This window comes from Lithobates pipiens, unplaced genomic scaffold, assembly GCF_037356315.1.
Source record: "Lithobates pipiens isolate NorthernLeopardFrog02 unplaced genomic scaffold, aLitPip1_a1.2 Scaffold_10, whole genome shotgun sequence".
Lineage (NCBI taxonomy): Eukaryota > Metazoa > Chordata > Amphibia > Anura > Ranidae > Lithobates > Lithobates pipiens.
This window is the reverse complement of record NW_027507686.1, coordinates 77556863-77573058: the sequence shown is the minus strand read 5'-3', so window position 1 is coordinate 77573058 and position 16196 is coordinate 77556863. Positions and strand designations below refer to the sequence as shown.

General features: G+C 44.7%; 1 protein-coding gene across 1 annotated transcript in view; it reads left to right on the top strand.

Annotated features, from left to right (window-relative positions):
• The first annotated feature begins 1220 nt into the window (after positions 1–1220).
• LOC143933042 (uncharacterized) overlaps positions 1221–16196 on the top strand; it is a 218499-nt gene continuing 203523 nt past the window's right edge. Inside the window, exon 1 of the mRNA XM_077455984.1 lies at positions 1221–1348. The gene's annotated coding sequence lies outside the window, so the exon portion shown is untranslated. The remainder of the gene's footprint in view (positions 1349–16196) is intronic.

The window sequence follows — 16196 nt, the reverse complement described above, 5'->3', positions numbered from 1 at the left end:
TTAATTATTTATTTTTTAGAACCAGAGGCTCTAATAGGCTTCAAAAAAGGGTGGAATAGTGGCACAAAGCACTGCGCTCCGAGCCCACCCAGTTGGGTGAAAATAGTGAATGAATATTCGCTATTGCCCCACTGATCCTCCTCCCGGGCCAATCAGGAAGTGGGTTTTGAGAACCATCACCCAATTGGCTGAAAGGACAGTAGAGGAGGGAGGAGAAACACGGTGGAAGCCACCGTGATGCAGAAGAGGAGGAGAGGACACTGCCCGCCCCCTGCCCAGGGCTGGATTAACGTAGGGGCTATTGGAGCTGCAGCTCCAAGCCCCTACCTTAATATAGGCCCAGCCACCCAAAAAAGACAGACTTCTCATGGAAAGCAATAAGCCAACGGGAAGAGATCTCTCCTGACAGGCCCTGCATTCCACATGCACCGCCTGGGCAGGGTGGTGGGATTGATAATGGGCACTACATGAGCAGTCCTAACAGAAGCCTGGGGGACGCCAATGCAGGGCTCTTACAGAAGTCTGGGGCTTCCATAGTGTTAGGCCTGTGCAGCTGCACTCTTTCAGCTCAGAGTGCACGCCAATGCACAGCCCTTACAGAAACTTGGCAAATCAAATGCCAGGCTTCCCTAGTGTTATGATTGTGCGACTGCGCACTTTTGAGTTTGGGCGCATGCCAGCACAGGCTCCTGGAAAGCAGAAGGGTGACCAGTAAAAGGTCCATCAAAATCCTCAGCACCAAGCACATGATGCTCTTAATCCGGCCCTGCCCCTGCCGAAACAGCAGTTGCCCGCCTGCCGCTGCCCACTCGCAATCTAGATGGGGTAAGTGCTGGCCTGGATAACCAACCCACCTAGAGCGAGTGGGGTGCTTGTTTGCCGCCCCCCCCCCTAAAAACCACCAGCCATCACTCCGCTAACGTTAGAAGCTAGATTCTGAGCGCTCCAGTTTTAGTAATTCTCCCCCCACTTTTTCTTCTATTGGAGATGCTTTTATAATAAATCTATGTATGAGTTTATAATAATGAGGATAGTTCCTCATAGGTCAGGGTCTGCTAGTAAGAGAAGGGTTAATTATCCCTCCATCCAGAAAGGGTTAAACACACAGAGCCCAAGGGTGGCGCGTGCGCTTCATTGTTTCCATCGCAGGCTGGATTGTTACATTGTATCAGCAGAGCAGCTGCTGGAGGCAGAGATGGGGGCGGGGCCCGCACTCCGCACATGCTCAGTGACGGGGGATACGGTCTTCGCTGCTTTTCTCATATGGACGGGAAGAGGATGCATGAAGGTGGAGGAGGCTGATGTGAGGGGACCAGTGCAGAGCGACTGTCACCAACCTGACAGAGAGGTAGGTACAGAGGAGCTCCCCCTCTAGTAGCAGCATCCTCCATAGGAAGTGGATGGTGGACGCTGTATGTGTACCCTGAGCTCTGTACAGCATTCTCCTCCTATATATAGACATCACAGCATGCTGGAAGCCTGGGTGTCAGATGCCAAATGTATAGCGAACAATGGGGCTCTTCTATGGCACTCTGAGGGCTGATGTGTGCTGGGTCTGGGCTGTGTGTGGGAGATGGAGGGCACTGTGCTGGGCATGGGATACCTGCTCTCCATTCTAATAGCATGCCATAGTGTCTCCTCAATGTTTACCATGTGTGTGGGGCACACCGGGCACACCGGGCACACCGCCCCTCTTCTGTACATCTCTACTGCCTTTATATTTTTACATTGCAAATCAACCACATCCCTCAGTTAGAGGATGTGAGATGTCTTCCTATGTGCACTTCACACCTCCGACTCATGGTTCACGCTGCTGTGTATATATGTGTATGTATATATTATGTACATATATATGTGTGTGTGTGTGTGTATTATGTACGTATATATATATATATATATATATATATATATGTATGTATATATATATATATATATATGTATATATGTATGTGTGTGTGTGTGTGTATATATATTATGTACGTATATAAGTGTGTGTGTGTGTGTGTGTGTGTGTGTGTGTATACTGTGTATGTATATATTCTGTGTGTGTGTGTGTGTGTGTGTGTGTGTGTGTGTGTGTGTGTGTGTGTGTATATATAATATTTATATTTATTGTGTGTGTTTATATACTGTGTATATTATATGTGTGTATTATGTGTATATATATATATATATATATATATACACACACATACACAGTATATAAACAAGCACACACACATATATATGTGTATTTACATTAATATATATACACACACACACACACAATATTACACAGTATACACACACACAAAAAATATATATGTGTGTGTGTGTGTGTATGTATGTGTATATGTGTGTGTGTGTGTGTGTGTGTGTGTATACACACACACACACAGACACACACATTCTCCTAATCATAGCACTTTCAATAACAATATAGTAAAAGCCATGTTATCAAGGCAATAAATGATTCCTCACAAGCTTAAAGCGGTGTTAAACCCAAAAGCAAACATTTTTTTTTTTTTATATTATATCATATTCCAGCTTACAATTCTTAGATATGATGGCTGCATTCATTTTATTTTTCTGGGTTTCCTTTCCCTTATTTCCAACCGGTGACCCAGCCAGTAAGTCTGTTATTTTTTAACAGAACAAGCTGCCCTGCAGATGTGGAAGTTAGGCTGGCCGTAGAGGGAGCAAAGCAAATCGCTTGATTTCCCCATCAACACAGTAAGTCCTGGTTCAAACCAGCAGTCCGCTTCTAACTTCAGCTTGCTCAATTAAGCTTTGGCAGTCAAACTTGGAAGCTGAGCGCCACCTGATTTTGCACACTCCAGTTTTAATAAATATCACCCACAGTGTTTATTTGCTGGCAATAATCACATGAAAAAACCAACAGGCTGGTTGTACCCATGTTGATTGATCGATGAACTTGGGTACAATCAGCCTTCCCATACATGGTTCGAATCTTGGCCGGTCTCTGGTGAAGCAGCCGAGATTCGAAACGTCTATGGCCGTCTTTAAGGTGTCGAGGCAAACCATTTACCACTGACAGGTGTGCTTACAGTAAGCAGATTTTATTTATGTGAAACCTTTATCCTAAAAGGAAGAATCTGTTTGCTGTAACTGCTTATAAAGTATGAGCTGGAGTTTGGCTTCATTTGTTAGTGTATCAAAATCTGCTGGTACATCTAACTCTAGTCTACCCCTAGACAGACAATGCCGCTGTCCAAAGTGTCTCTTTTGTTCCTTCATCCAGGGTGTAGGCACTCTACAGAAAATCTGTTACTGACCAGATCACCAAGTGAAAATAGAGGGAAAAACGCCAAAGAAAACAAATGCAACCATCACATCTAATGATTGATAAGTTGTAATATCTAATTTTTTGGGGTTTTGGGTTTACTACAGCTTCAAAATAAATTAGTGCCAAGTCTAGTGGAGGCTACGTGGTCCTCACTTGCCTTACCTGCCACAGGTGTCCATATGGGGAAGCCCAAACCGAGTATTGACTTGTCTTCAGATAAAAATTACCCACCAGGATTTCTTGGATGGGTCGGGCCTTCAGATGAAAAGAACCCACCAAGCTTTGAGGTGGGTCAATTCTTTAGAGGAAAGGAACCCACCAAGCTTAATTGAGGTGGACCAGGTCTTCAGAGGAAAGGGACCACTAGGCTTCATTGAGGTGGGTCAGGTCTTTAGAGGAAAAGAGACCCACCAAGTTTCATTAAAATGGGTCAGGTCTTTAGCAGAAAGGCACCCACCAAGCTTTGGTGAAAAAAAGTGTGTACTCCGCGCCCAAAAAATTCAATAAGTAAAGAAATGTAAAATAATAATAAAAGCTGCTCCCCTGATTTTGGTAGATTATACTCAAAAAGCAATTGTGTAATGTATAGAGGGCGCTAATTAGTGCATAATTCATTCAGAATAAACAATAGACCTGAATAATCATGCACATGTGAACAGTGTAAAAAACACACAATAAAAAAGTAAGTGACAGGATAGACTCAAAACAATCTTATCAAAAAAGAGATTATTAGTGTAGTCCCAAACAAACAATTCATAGTAGTCTGACTAAAACAAAAACTCTTCTGCCTACCGCTTTGGCAGGATAATGCCTGCTCACATATGTGGACTGGAGAAGCCTCCTCCTTTTGGGATATATGGAAAACACAATAGAGATCCATAGTGTAATTCTATTTATTAAAAAAGTAAAACATACAAAGAAAGCCAAAAGACTGCTTACATTTGTGAGTGCGCAAAACCCAGGACTGGGGCTGCTAGCTCATCTGTGCTGCGAAAGTGGATGGACGCCTGGCTACAACCTCCGTGGTCAGCATGCGTTCCACCAGCCGGATGAGACAACCAAAGGGACCAGATATGACGTAGGGTAACGTGACCAGGGAGTGCCGCCTGGTCACGTTACTAATCAGCACCCTCTATACAACACACACCCACCAAGCTTTATTGAGGTGGGTCAGGTATTTAGAGAAAGGGGTCCACCAAGCTTCATTGGGGTGGATCAGGTATTTAGAGGGAAGAGGTCCACCAAGCTTCATTGAGGTGGATCAGGTATTTAGAGGAAAGGGACCTAACACAGGCCCACTGTATTGGAAAAAATTGTCTGGAGTTGGGCTTTAAATTAGTAAATTGTTGTGATGGGTAGTGGATGGCAAGAAAAAATGTATGATTGGAAAGACATGGTCTAGCTGTAGCATGGCGTCTCCGCTGTATTTTTGCATTTTTATTTTTCTACTGTAGTCATATAAAGGGATTCAGTAGCCCATTTGGGTGGATAAGAATGCATAAATTAGTCTAGCTATTCAGGAGGGATTTAGGTGCTTGAATTTTGTTATTTTTCTCAGGTGGAAGAATTAGTATTTAACAGCAGCTGACTCCCTTATAATGTTAAAGTATATCAAAAGCTGTGTATTTATTTATTTTTTCGTAATTTTGGACAGCCCTGTCATTTTTTGCCATCTGTGCCCATTTGAGGAGATTTCCCTTCACTTCCTGTAGATGAAACATGAAGTGAGGGAAATCCTCTCATAGACAGGTGGCACTGGAACAAACATCCCTATTGAAAGACAACTCAAAAATGTTGATTTTTTTTTTTTTATTTCATTTTTTTTTTCCTCTCACTATCGGAACTAGGGAAATAGGTTATCAGGACTACTAGAGAGAACGAATCTCCCAAGCAGGCACAAGGAAAGCAAATTGTCCGACAAGTGGTTTCTGCACTTTGCACAGTCACCATTTCCATGATGCACAATCCAAGGGGATGGGCAGACCTTTATTCTCTATGGCAAGCGCATATACAGAAATGCGCAAACCCCAGTCTGCTATAAAGATGAATACTGCTGCTTCCAGAGAGACACAAAGGTGTTTATCCTCTATGGTGGTCGGTACATACAGCACTGCACAACCCCAAGTCTGCAAAAAGGATGAAGATTGCTTGATCCAGGGAGACAGTCAGACCTTATTCTTTATGGCCAGTATATGTACAGCACTGAAACAAAAAAGTCTTCAAGAACAGGGGTCTACAAACTTTCTAAACAAAGGGCCAGTTTACTGTCCCTCAGACTTTAGGAGGGCCAGACTGTTGGCAGTGAGTGTAGAATATGTCCCAGCATCAGTGGGAGAAGACAGTGTCTCAGACTTGGTGATCAGCAGGAGTAAAAAAAGAAGAAATCATTTCCCACTGTTTGTGTCAGTGGAAGGAAAAGTGCCTCAGAAACAGTTCCCAATAAGTTGGATAAAGGCAAGCAAAGGGCCACATCTAGCCCATGAGCCACAGTTTGGGGACCAGTGTTCTAGAAGTATAAAGGGTGCTTGATCCAGGGAAATAGACAGTTCTCTATTCTTTATAAAAACAGCAAATTCTCCTGTGCTCTGGTTTCTTGGTCTTTGAAATGTGATATATACAGTTTGAAATGGTGTAGTCACTAGGTCTTGCAGCCCTCCTTTAGAACATTGGGTGTTCAAATACTAGAGAGAAAAGCCCTTTTTGGCTCTGAAGAAAGGGGGTCACTCCCGAAACGCGTTAGCCATTTCCGTAGAGGTATTTACCAATTCCTCGGACATCTAGTCTGGATTCGCCAAACGTTTGGTGCGATGGATCTATTTGTATTGATTTTGCCTTTGATCAATACTCGTTTGTGAGTAGCCATTTTGCTATTTGATTTAATTTTAAATAAAGCTGTTTTATGGTAATGCACTAGGTCAGTGCGCCTTCCCCTCTATTCTTTATAGCCAGCAAATATGCAGCAACCAAAAATCTGATATGATGAAAACTGCTTGATCCTGGGATAGATATATATACTGTATATATCAAACATCTCACTGCCTCAGTGAAGTTAATTTTTAAAAGGTGCATTTCCTATCAGGTATTGGCTTTCATTCTCTTTTCCACTTCCAGAAAATGAAATTTGGTATAGGACTTGTGGATTGATTTCTTTGGGCCATAGCTTGGCTATTTTACCTAACGTGGAACTTCACCTCCCTTTTTTTTTTTTTTTTTTTTAATCCCCACAGGCCTCAAAATTTCAAGTTTTGATCTACTAGCCAAGCCTTAAGAGATACTCACCACCAATTGTCCCGCCCAAACCAACCCCTAGCCTGCCCCGCCTCTAATGCCACCCCTAAACACGCCCTCAGAAATTATTCAATGAAATTACATTGTTAAATGTTTTGTGCAGCAATAGGTTACAAAAATAAATATTAACAACAACTTTATCAGTGCAGCATCATTAATTAGCGCAGCCTCACCAGTGCCCAGGGATTAGAGAAATAGCCAGCTGGATCACTCACAGAGCGGGGATTTCTCGCCGTTACACAGCTTGGATTTGAGTTGCCCGGTGGCCGCATTCAAACAAAGTTCCGCCTCCTATGATAGATGTTACACTACCTCAATTTCCCAGCATTGGACCAATGTGCTGTCTATCATAGGACCCGGTCCAGGAGGCAGGAATTTGTTTCACTGCAGCTGCCCGCCAATTCAAATCCAAGCTCTGTCACAGAGGGAGATCCCCACTCTGTATGATCCGGCAGCTTCTGAACACCCATGAGTTCTGATTCCAGTGCAGCCCAAGAAAAGGGTCCTGTACCTTTTTGGGCCGAATGCGATGCAAATTCTGCCATGCAAACTGTATGGCTGAAATCGCATCGCACAGACATTGCATGTGATGTGCACAGCAATGCGGTGTGAATCACATACGACGTTTGTGATCACCCCAGTGTGAGCCCAGCCTCAAACATATACATACTCACCCACCAAATCCTGGGATTCATACATTGAGTATACCAGGAGGCTGCCAGCAGCTGGGGGCTATGTGATTCCTGCCTAGGTGAAAAAAGGTAGAAGCCCTGGTCAATTACCAATAAAAAAAAAAAATAATCTCTTGTTAGGTGAAAGAAGAGGGGAAGGAACAGTTACATGAAAAGTAGAAAAAGAGTCAGTTTGTAAAGGAATTATTATTTTTTTTTTTTTTTAATGTCCCACTTACCTGTGCAGTGGTTTTGCATAGAGCAACCATGATACTCCTCTTCTCAGGTCCCCCACTGGTGCCCTGGACATCTCCCCCTTGCCAAATACCCCTATAGAAAGCCACTTGCTAATGGGTCACTTGTGTGTGCTCACTCCTGAGCTACCTCTTTGTGTCCATAAGACACACATGCATGCTCCCTCCTCACTGGCTCTTATTGAAAGCAGAGGGAGCCAATGGCTCCAGCTGCTGCACCTCAGCCAATGAGAAGGGAGAGCCCCAGGAGATCCCATGTGCATCACTGGATCGTGCATAATGCATGAAGGTAATAAAATTCAGCTTTTAGAATTCTTTTACTAAATAGTTCCATGATCCTTTGCCACAATGCCTGACCCAATATATCGTGTTTAGATGGTTACATTGTTTATATGTTGCCATAGGAACAATTGCTCTGTGTCAGTACTCAATGACACTTTGCTGAAGCTGGATGCAGTCAAAACACTAAAAGTATTTTAAATGCATTCTGTTGGCACAAGATCAGTGAGGGCTTAAACCATGCATTTACCATAGAATTGTTCATAAAGTTGAATTATTGAGGGCTCATTTTTAATCAAAATTATTTATAAAACTGTATAACTATATATCAGATCACACTCAGCTTTTCTCTTAAACTGTAAATTTTTTTTTTTTTTTTACTCCTTTTAACCGAAGATGACTTTTTCATGCATTGCCAGTATGGCAACTTGGTTTACAAGTGTGTTTGTACGTGTAAAGTGCCTAAGAAGGCTTCATACTTTCATTGACATAAATAGCCGACATCTAGAGACCTGTGTCCATGTCTGGAAGTTGGTTATGCATCAGGACATTTGAAAAACTGAAACCGGTTATTATAAGCAAGCCTATCACTGGGCTTTGGCCCCACATGCCGTGACATACCTGAGAAGAAGCGAGACGGCGTGAGAATAACACAAACTATATTATATATGACAGAAAATAGTAACATGTTTTTTTTTTGAATAGCTATAATTGTTGTTTTATATAGCAAGTGCACTGTTTAAACAGCAAAAGGAAGACATTTACTTTATCCTAACCAAGAAAAAAATCATTAAAGTCTTGTTTTTAACGGTCTGTTCACACCATATCCATTAAGCTGCATTTTACAGCACATCACCACACATGGACGGTTTGAACAGGGCACATAGAAAACAATTGTTGTGTGAACAAGCCCTCAAGCTGAACTCTAAGGCCGCGTACACACGGGCGGACTGTATGGCCTACTTAGTCCGTCAAAACACATTTCAGCGGACAGTCCGCTCGTGTGTGGGCTTCAGCGGACTTTTTCAGCGTGCAGTCTGGCGTACTAAGTATTTTGGATTTTTCGAAATTCTGTCCGTCATACTTTGGTTTCAGCGGACAATCCGCTCGTCAGTAGGCTAGTTCAACGGACTAAGAATGGCGCATGCTCAGAAAGGATTTACACGGCGAAAGGTTGCATTGCTGTGTATTCGACTTCCTATTTCTAGTCCCGTCGTACGTGCTGTACACGTCATCGCGCAAGCTTTCGACGGACTGTTTGTGCATCCGTGTGTGGTCAAGTCCGTTCATTCGAAAGTATGACGGACTGTCCGTCGGATTGTATGATGGACTAAGTAGGCCATACAGTCCGCCCGTGTATACGCGGCATTATAGTAAAAACATTCAGTTGACCCTTCCTAGTGGCCCCGTTTCTTTTAATGGGTTGGTTTGTGCCATAATGTGTACAATAGAATGCACTGCATATTAGCAAATTATGCCAGATTTACCTGTAAAATTAAGCCCTACAGCACTGAGCTGTCACCGCTTCCATTGCTTCCATCCTTGCCTGGTCTTCCGTTTAAATGGCTGGGCTGGCCGCAGTAGTTCACTCCTGCACATGCACTGGAGATTTGCCATCACAGTGGCATCATTGGCCAGCGCGGACATCTCTATCTACTAAACAGCATGGCTTTAGAGAATTTCCAAGGTTCCCACAGGTAAGGATTATTGCAAGCTTACCTGTGTAGGGCAAAGTTAAAAAGTTGAGTTAAATAACACATTAGGCATGGGCTGTAATGCATGGGAATCAGAAAAGTTTCTGTACCATGTGACCACTGTGGTTGACTCTCACAGCGCCCACTTGATTAGGAGCCTGTCCTGCTGGCTCCCGATCAGAAACCTTGACAGCTCGGTCATTGTGCAGGGACCATGCAGTGAGCAGGCTCTGCAAACATTTTCAGGCTGCCATGGGTATGTGCAACTGCTGGGCTTTAAAGCCCACTTTTCTTGCCGCCACATATATTTGTTTTTCGCGATTGGTATGAGGTTAAGACTCCATTTCCACTAGGGCAACTCCAAAGTTGCGCGATTTTAGAATGCAACTTTTATGCGACTTTGGTCCGACTTTACATTTTTTGGACTGAGGTAACATTGAAATTGTGCAGGCACCTTTTCAAAGTAGCTGCAACTTTAAGACAATTGGATTGGAACGGACGCCATTGAAATCAATGGGCTGAGACTTGACATGCAACTTTGTGTCCAAAGTGACATGATAAGATGCACTAGTGGAAATGGAGCCTAAATATAATCCAGATTAACCACAAAGGATGTAAGTCATCTTTACATGCACTACTATGCATTTGGAAAATCCAGATATTCTTCTGTAAAAGTTCCCGTCACATAATTGCTGTCCTGTATGAAACCTGTGCAAAGAGCAGAGCTGTGGCTGGGACTAAGCAAAAACCACAGAAAGGGGTGGATACAAGACCTGTCAATCTGCAGAGAGAGAGCGTAGTTGCTGACCTTTATTTCAGAAAGCCTCTGCACAGAAGCAAAGTGCATGAGTTGTTTATTTTTGGATTACTGCACAGATCTGAAGGAAATACACAAAGGACTCCCAAGATTCAAGCCAAGCTAAAGCCTCATACACACAATCGGATTTTCGGCAGACAAAACCTCGGACTTTTGTCTGAAGGGCATTGGCCAGGAACTTTTCTTGCATACAAATGGCAAGGAATTGTCGGCCAACAACCACAAACGTAGTGATGTACTATGTGTTTTTCCAGCTCTTTAGCGCCACCCTTCAGGCTCCTTCTGCTAATTTCATGTTAGTAGAAGTTTAGTGAGTGATGATTCACCATTTTCACTTCACGCTTTGCAGTTAGTATCATTAACCAGCCATGTTGCAGAATCGGAGGAGATAACGTGTTATTTATTATTGGCCTTGGAGTTATTGCTTTGACCCAAGTCCAGTCCAGGAACAGGAGGAGGAGTATTTCTCGGACCAAAGATTGGTTGCTTTTTTAATCGTGACCAATTATGTCATATGCCTTTGCTGCGGGAGCTCCAGAATAATCTAGATTTTCGGAATTATCTCTGGATGATGGACCCCTGCTTTCACCAACTCCTGGCATTGTTGACCCCCTATATTAAGAAGCAGGACAAATGCATGAGGCTTTCAATTTATTTTTTGGTTGAATAATGATTTGATTTGGTATATTTTCCATATTTTTGGATGAATAGAATTGAATGAATAGACTTTTTGGTTAAGTTCTATTGGCAGATAGCGTGCCAAATTATATTTGTTTTCTTTTTTTAATGCACAATAAAAAATTGTGGAGAATAATACTTGGCTATGTGTTTTACTTCAAATGACAGTTTGGGAGTAGGCAGCTACATTTATAAAAATACAATGTAAAATTGACAAGGGACACCAACATAGCTGTATCTTTTGATCTTAAAAACTACGGGATAATGGTGCTGTGGTAACTTGCACCAAAAAAAAAAATAATAACAAGCAAAACAATATTCTTGATATCACTAGGAAAAAAAGCCTTTGAAAATTAGTTTGCCATAACTCCATCAGTATCACCAGCAAAGCAGCTTCATTATTATCCCATTCAAGAAAAAGAGAATTGTGCGCTGTATTTTGATATTTCATAATTTGGCGTGTCATAAATGTTAATTCTCCATTACGAGCGCTAGTTTACAAGACCGACCGCTTGTGGCCCGTCCTTGCTTCCCAGCATGCATGTTTGTACTTTGGACTTTTGTCCGATGGACTTGCGTACGCACAATCAGAAAATCCGACAACAGACATTTGTCCGCAGGAGATTTTAAAGCCTGCCAACAATTGTCTGATGGAGAGTACAAACGGTCGGATTTTCTGCCAATGGCCTGTCATCACACAATTCCCCTTGGAAAATCCAATCGTGTGTACGAGGCTTAGGTTTAGACTTGTGTCCAAACTGCTGAACCTCTGAAAAGCAATCTTTTCAGAGGCATTTAGCAGATGGTGAGGGGGCAATGTGACTGCGTGAACCCCACAAATGGGATGTGAATTTTTTCCAAAGCATCACAGCCATGCATGTTAATCACCCCCATTTGAAGCCTTAGTAGCTGGGAGGGTCTGAAAATGTGACTCAACTGTGTGTTTTTAGCACCCCCTGACTGCATTTTTAATTGAACCCTAAGCATACACATGACTGCTGTATTTAGATAAAGGGGTCAATTCACTAAGACAGAGATATGCAATTAGCGGACCTCCAGCTGTTGCAAAACTACAAGTCCCATAATGCCTCTGCCTCTGGCTGTCATGCTTGTGGCTTTCAGAGTCTTGCTATGCCTCATGGGAATTGTAGTTCGACAACAGCTGGAGGTCCACTAATTGCATATCCCTGCACTAAGAGATAAATCCTACATGAATTTTTGAGTTAGAATAACTAATGTGGTATTTATCTCAAAAATAGTCACTTCTCTAAAAAACGTTTTACTTAAAGTGGTGTTCCACACACAAAAAAAAGATAAAAATTCCCCCAAAAAAAAAAACATTTGGAATTTTTTATTTTTAACTCGCCTCTAAATGCCTGTTGCTAGGGGTCCCTCGTAGTCTACCTCCTTCAGTGCCTGGGCTCCTGACGTCACTTCCCCTCAGAGCAGAAAGGGCTCAGCTCTGCCCCTTTCCTCCTGTCACTCATCTGGGACACGTGACAGATCCCAGATGACTACGTGGCCAATAATGGCGAGCGGCGCCGCTCGTGCATTGTGCAGTGGGTGCCCGACTGTGAAGACACAGCTGGGTGCCCACAGTTGCAATGCCGGCGCCACCGAGCGGAGTGGGGGGGGCGAGCGGGGCTTCGTTCCCCCGCGTCGCTGGACCCTTGTACAGGTAAGTGTTCGATTATTGGAAGTCAGCAGCTGCAGTATTTGTAGCCAATGACTTTTAATACTTTTTTTGGGGGGGAAATCCTCTTTAATGCATTCAATATTTAGGTTTTGCAATGTTTAGCACTTAAAATTTGTGTTTTTTTATATATATATTTTTTTAACATACTAACGCTGCACCAGAGGAAGATAGTTATGTAAATAAATGCACACAGAAATATTAGGAAACTGAAAACATTCTAGTGTGCTTTCATTTACAGAACCATCTCCCTCTGGTGAAATGTTACAATTTTATTTTCATTCCTGAGCTCAGTGCAGAACATTTTCACACTGATACATTGTATACATTTAATTTACTGCCCAGAGCAAAGTTTCCCTCATTGTTTTGTACATTGCTAAAATAGGGACTCCCTACTGTCAAGTGATAGATAACGAACGTGTGTGTTCTTTAGTTGATTGACTGTAATGACTTATTGTATTTTTTATTTTTTTTTTGCTGTATTTACACTACATTTGATATTATATTATCTCATGCAGTATTTTTGAAAAATTTTCACTTGACCTTCATATTGAATGTAGAATCCTTTCGTGAATTGACCCCATTATCTGATATCAGCTTTAAAAAAGTGTGTAAAAGGATTAAAGCGGAGGTCCACCCTAAAGTGGACCTCCGCTCATCGGAACCCCCCCCCCCCCTCCGGCGCCACAATTGGCACCTTTCAGGGGGGAGGGGGGTGCAGATACCTGTACAGTACAGGTATTCTGCACCCACTTCCGGGATAGCTCTCTGCGGAAAGGGGCGTATATTACGCCCCTTTCCGCAAGTGCCCGCCCCTTTCCGAAAGTGCCCCGCTGCCTGCTGGGAAACACACAGATCCCAGAGGCAGCGGGGACCGTCCTTATTGCGCAGCGCGATTCGCACATGCGCAGTAGGGAACCGGGAAATGAAGCCGAAAGGCTCCATTTCCTGATTCCCATACCCAAGATGGCGGCGGCAGCACCCGACATACGATCTACAGATCGGCTTCGGGTGCCGACATCGCGGGCGCGCTGGACAGGTAAGTGTCACTATTTTAAAAGTCAGCAGCTGCAGTATTTGTAGCTGCTGGCTTTTAAAAAAAAAAAAAAAAACGCGGAGTCCCGGTGGACTCCCGCTTTAAGCCTAGTACAGAGAAATCAAATGTTGGCCAGAATTGTGTGCATGGAAGCCAGTGTGAACGCTTCTATCGTAGGCTCATGACCAAAAAAACGTCTGCCAATCAGTCAACGCTTTCAGCCAATGGCTAACAGCGCTGATCGGAGTGTTCTGGCGGGGGGGCCGTCCCCTGTCAGAACACAATAGAACAGCAGGGGAGATGGGATTATTAGTTCAGTGATTCCGACTTGAGCTGTCAGTTTTTTTTGGTTTTGTTTTTACATTCAAGCCACTGGCTAACAAAAAAAAAAAACTAGTGGTGTGTACTAGGCTTTAGGATGCCTATAAGGTTTCTGTTGCTAGAAAGTGAGATTGAGTTAATAGGATTTAGGAACCTGATCATTGTAGTTAAAAAGCAATACCTTGGGGGCGTGGCTTGGACATGGCGGAGTAGAGACGTGCTTTGCTAAGGCTCCCGACTCCAGACCAGCTTAACACGGTTGATATGCCCCAATTCATCAATATCCTTGCCGGCCATGAGATACCGTAAGGGACGGAAGTGTAGAGGATCGTCCATAGCGGCCCTGGTGGACCAGATTGACCGCTATTTCAGAGATCTACCCCGCTCCGCTCCAGCAGTGAACGGCAGAGAAACACGTGGCACCCTTGGGCCCTCAGCAACTCTTTCTCCTCCCATGGCAGCCTCACAATGCTCAGTGCCGAGCTCATTGGCAGGTCTCCCACTCGTATTAGACTCTCCACCTGGTACCTCAGGCAGCCAGGGGATGTCCACCCCCATCTCCAGAGACAAGGATGATATCAGGACACTACTAAGGGCCCTTCCTACCAAATCGGACCTGGAACCCATTGTACAGCAGGTAGAGGAACAGCACCGCTGAGACTTCCAGCAAGTGAGAGCAGAGGTTAATGGTCTCGAGGTGAGACTGTCCAGCAGTGAGGCGAACCTAAATGCCCTAGAGACTCGCATCACACAACTGGAGCAGGCACAGATGCAAAGCCAACACCTATTGGCGGAGGTGCAGCTCCACGCGGAGGATCTGGAGAACCGGAGCCCTAGTAATAACCTGCGGCTCTGGGGAATACTGGAGGCTACAGACCCTGAGAACTTGTTGGAGACTGTGCGGGCGATACTGCACAAGATCATGGAGCCAGACCCGCCCGTGACCTGCAAATTTGCTCGGTCCCAGGCCGGGGGAACAAGATCGCCCCCGAGACGTGATCTGTCGGCTTCACAGATATGCCCAGAAAGACGCCATCATGAGAGTCACCTGGCAAAAGGGATCGGTGGACTTTGATGGGACGGCTATATCCATCTTTCTGGATATCTCTCGAGCAACCCTACAGAGGAGAGCCATGCTTAAACCCCTATTGGAGTACCTGTATGGCGCTCAGCTGCAGTACCGCTGGGGTTTTCCTCTCCAATCCGTAGAGCAGGCTTGTCCTACATCCTGAGATGCCACGTGGATCTCCCGGATCTGTTCAAGTTCCTGGGGATGGAGGCGATCCCCCTTCAGGACTGGCTGTGCCCTCTACCAGGCAGGGAATCCCGAACGGTGCCACGGGTGCCTCTCGCGGCGCTGCCACGCCGCTCATCAAGGCGCAGATGCAGGGAGCCTTCGCCGATCAGAGCACAGGAGCCTGAACCTTAAACCAGCGGAAGCTTGTATGTGAGTAGTCCCGGGGGCCGAGATGCCGGCAGCCTGATTGTTTGTCCATGTTGTCTACCCCCGGGGATCACCGGGGTCAGTTTTGCTCCCCCTGTGATGGCCCCCTTCCCCCCCCCACCAGGCGTGAGAGTCTGCAGGGACTCCCCCTATGAGTGTTTGCCCACCTCCGGGTATGCAGTGATCCGCGTCGACCAGACACACTAGACTACACAAGGATCATGCAGCCACGTTGGAACTGTCGAACTAGCAATGGACTGTGTGCGAAGGGGATTCTTGCCAGTTGTCAGAGGATGAACGGGATCCCGCTGAGGGGGAGGGGGGCCGGGAGATAGCAGTACACATTCTGGTTACACAGACTTCATACAACACGAACGGTGGGTACTGTTATCCAATGTAGAACACTTGGCACAGAGGGACGTTTATGCTGAAGACCATCAGCTCTCTTATTACTGCATAAGAATTTTGATTCAGTGCTTTGATGCCATGTTAGTTGGGGGAAGCTTACTTACATTGTGTGGGGGGTGATGAGGGGTGTGTCTACTGGACTCTTCAGAGCGGACCGGTGTGGCGCCCGGATGTGGGTGTCCTTGGGGAGAGTGCTGGGGCGCCGGGGACACCTCACTGTCCATTCCGTGAGAGGAGATGTAGACTGATCCATCGGCTGCTGTTCCTCCCTCCTCCTTTCCCCCTGTTTCTCCCTCCCCACCCCCTTCCTCTTCTCCTTCTCCCCCT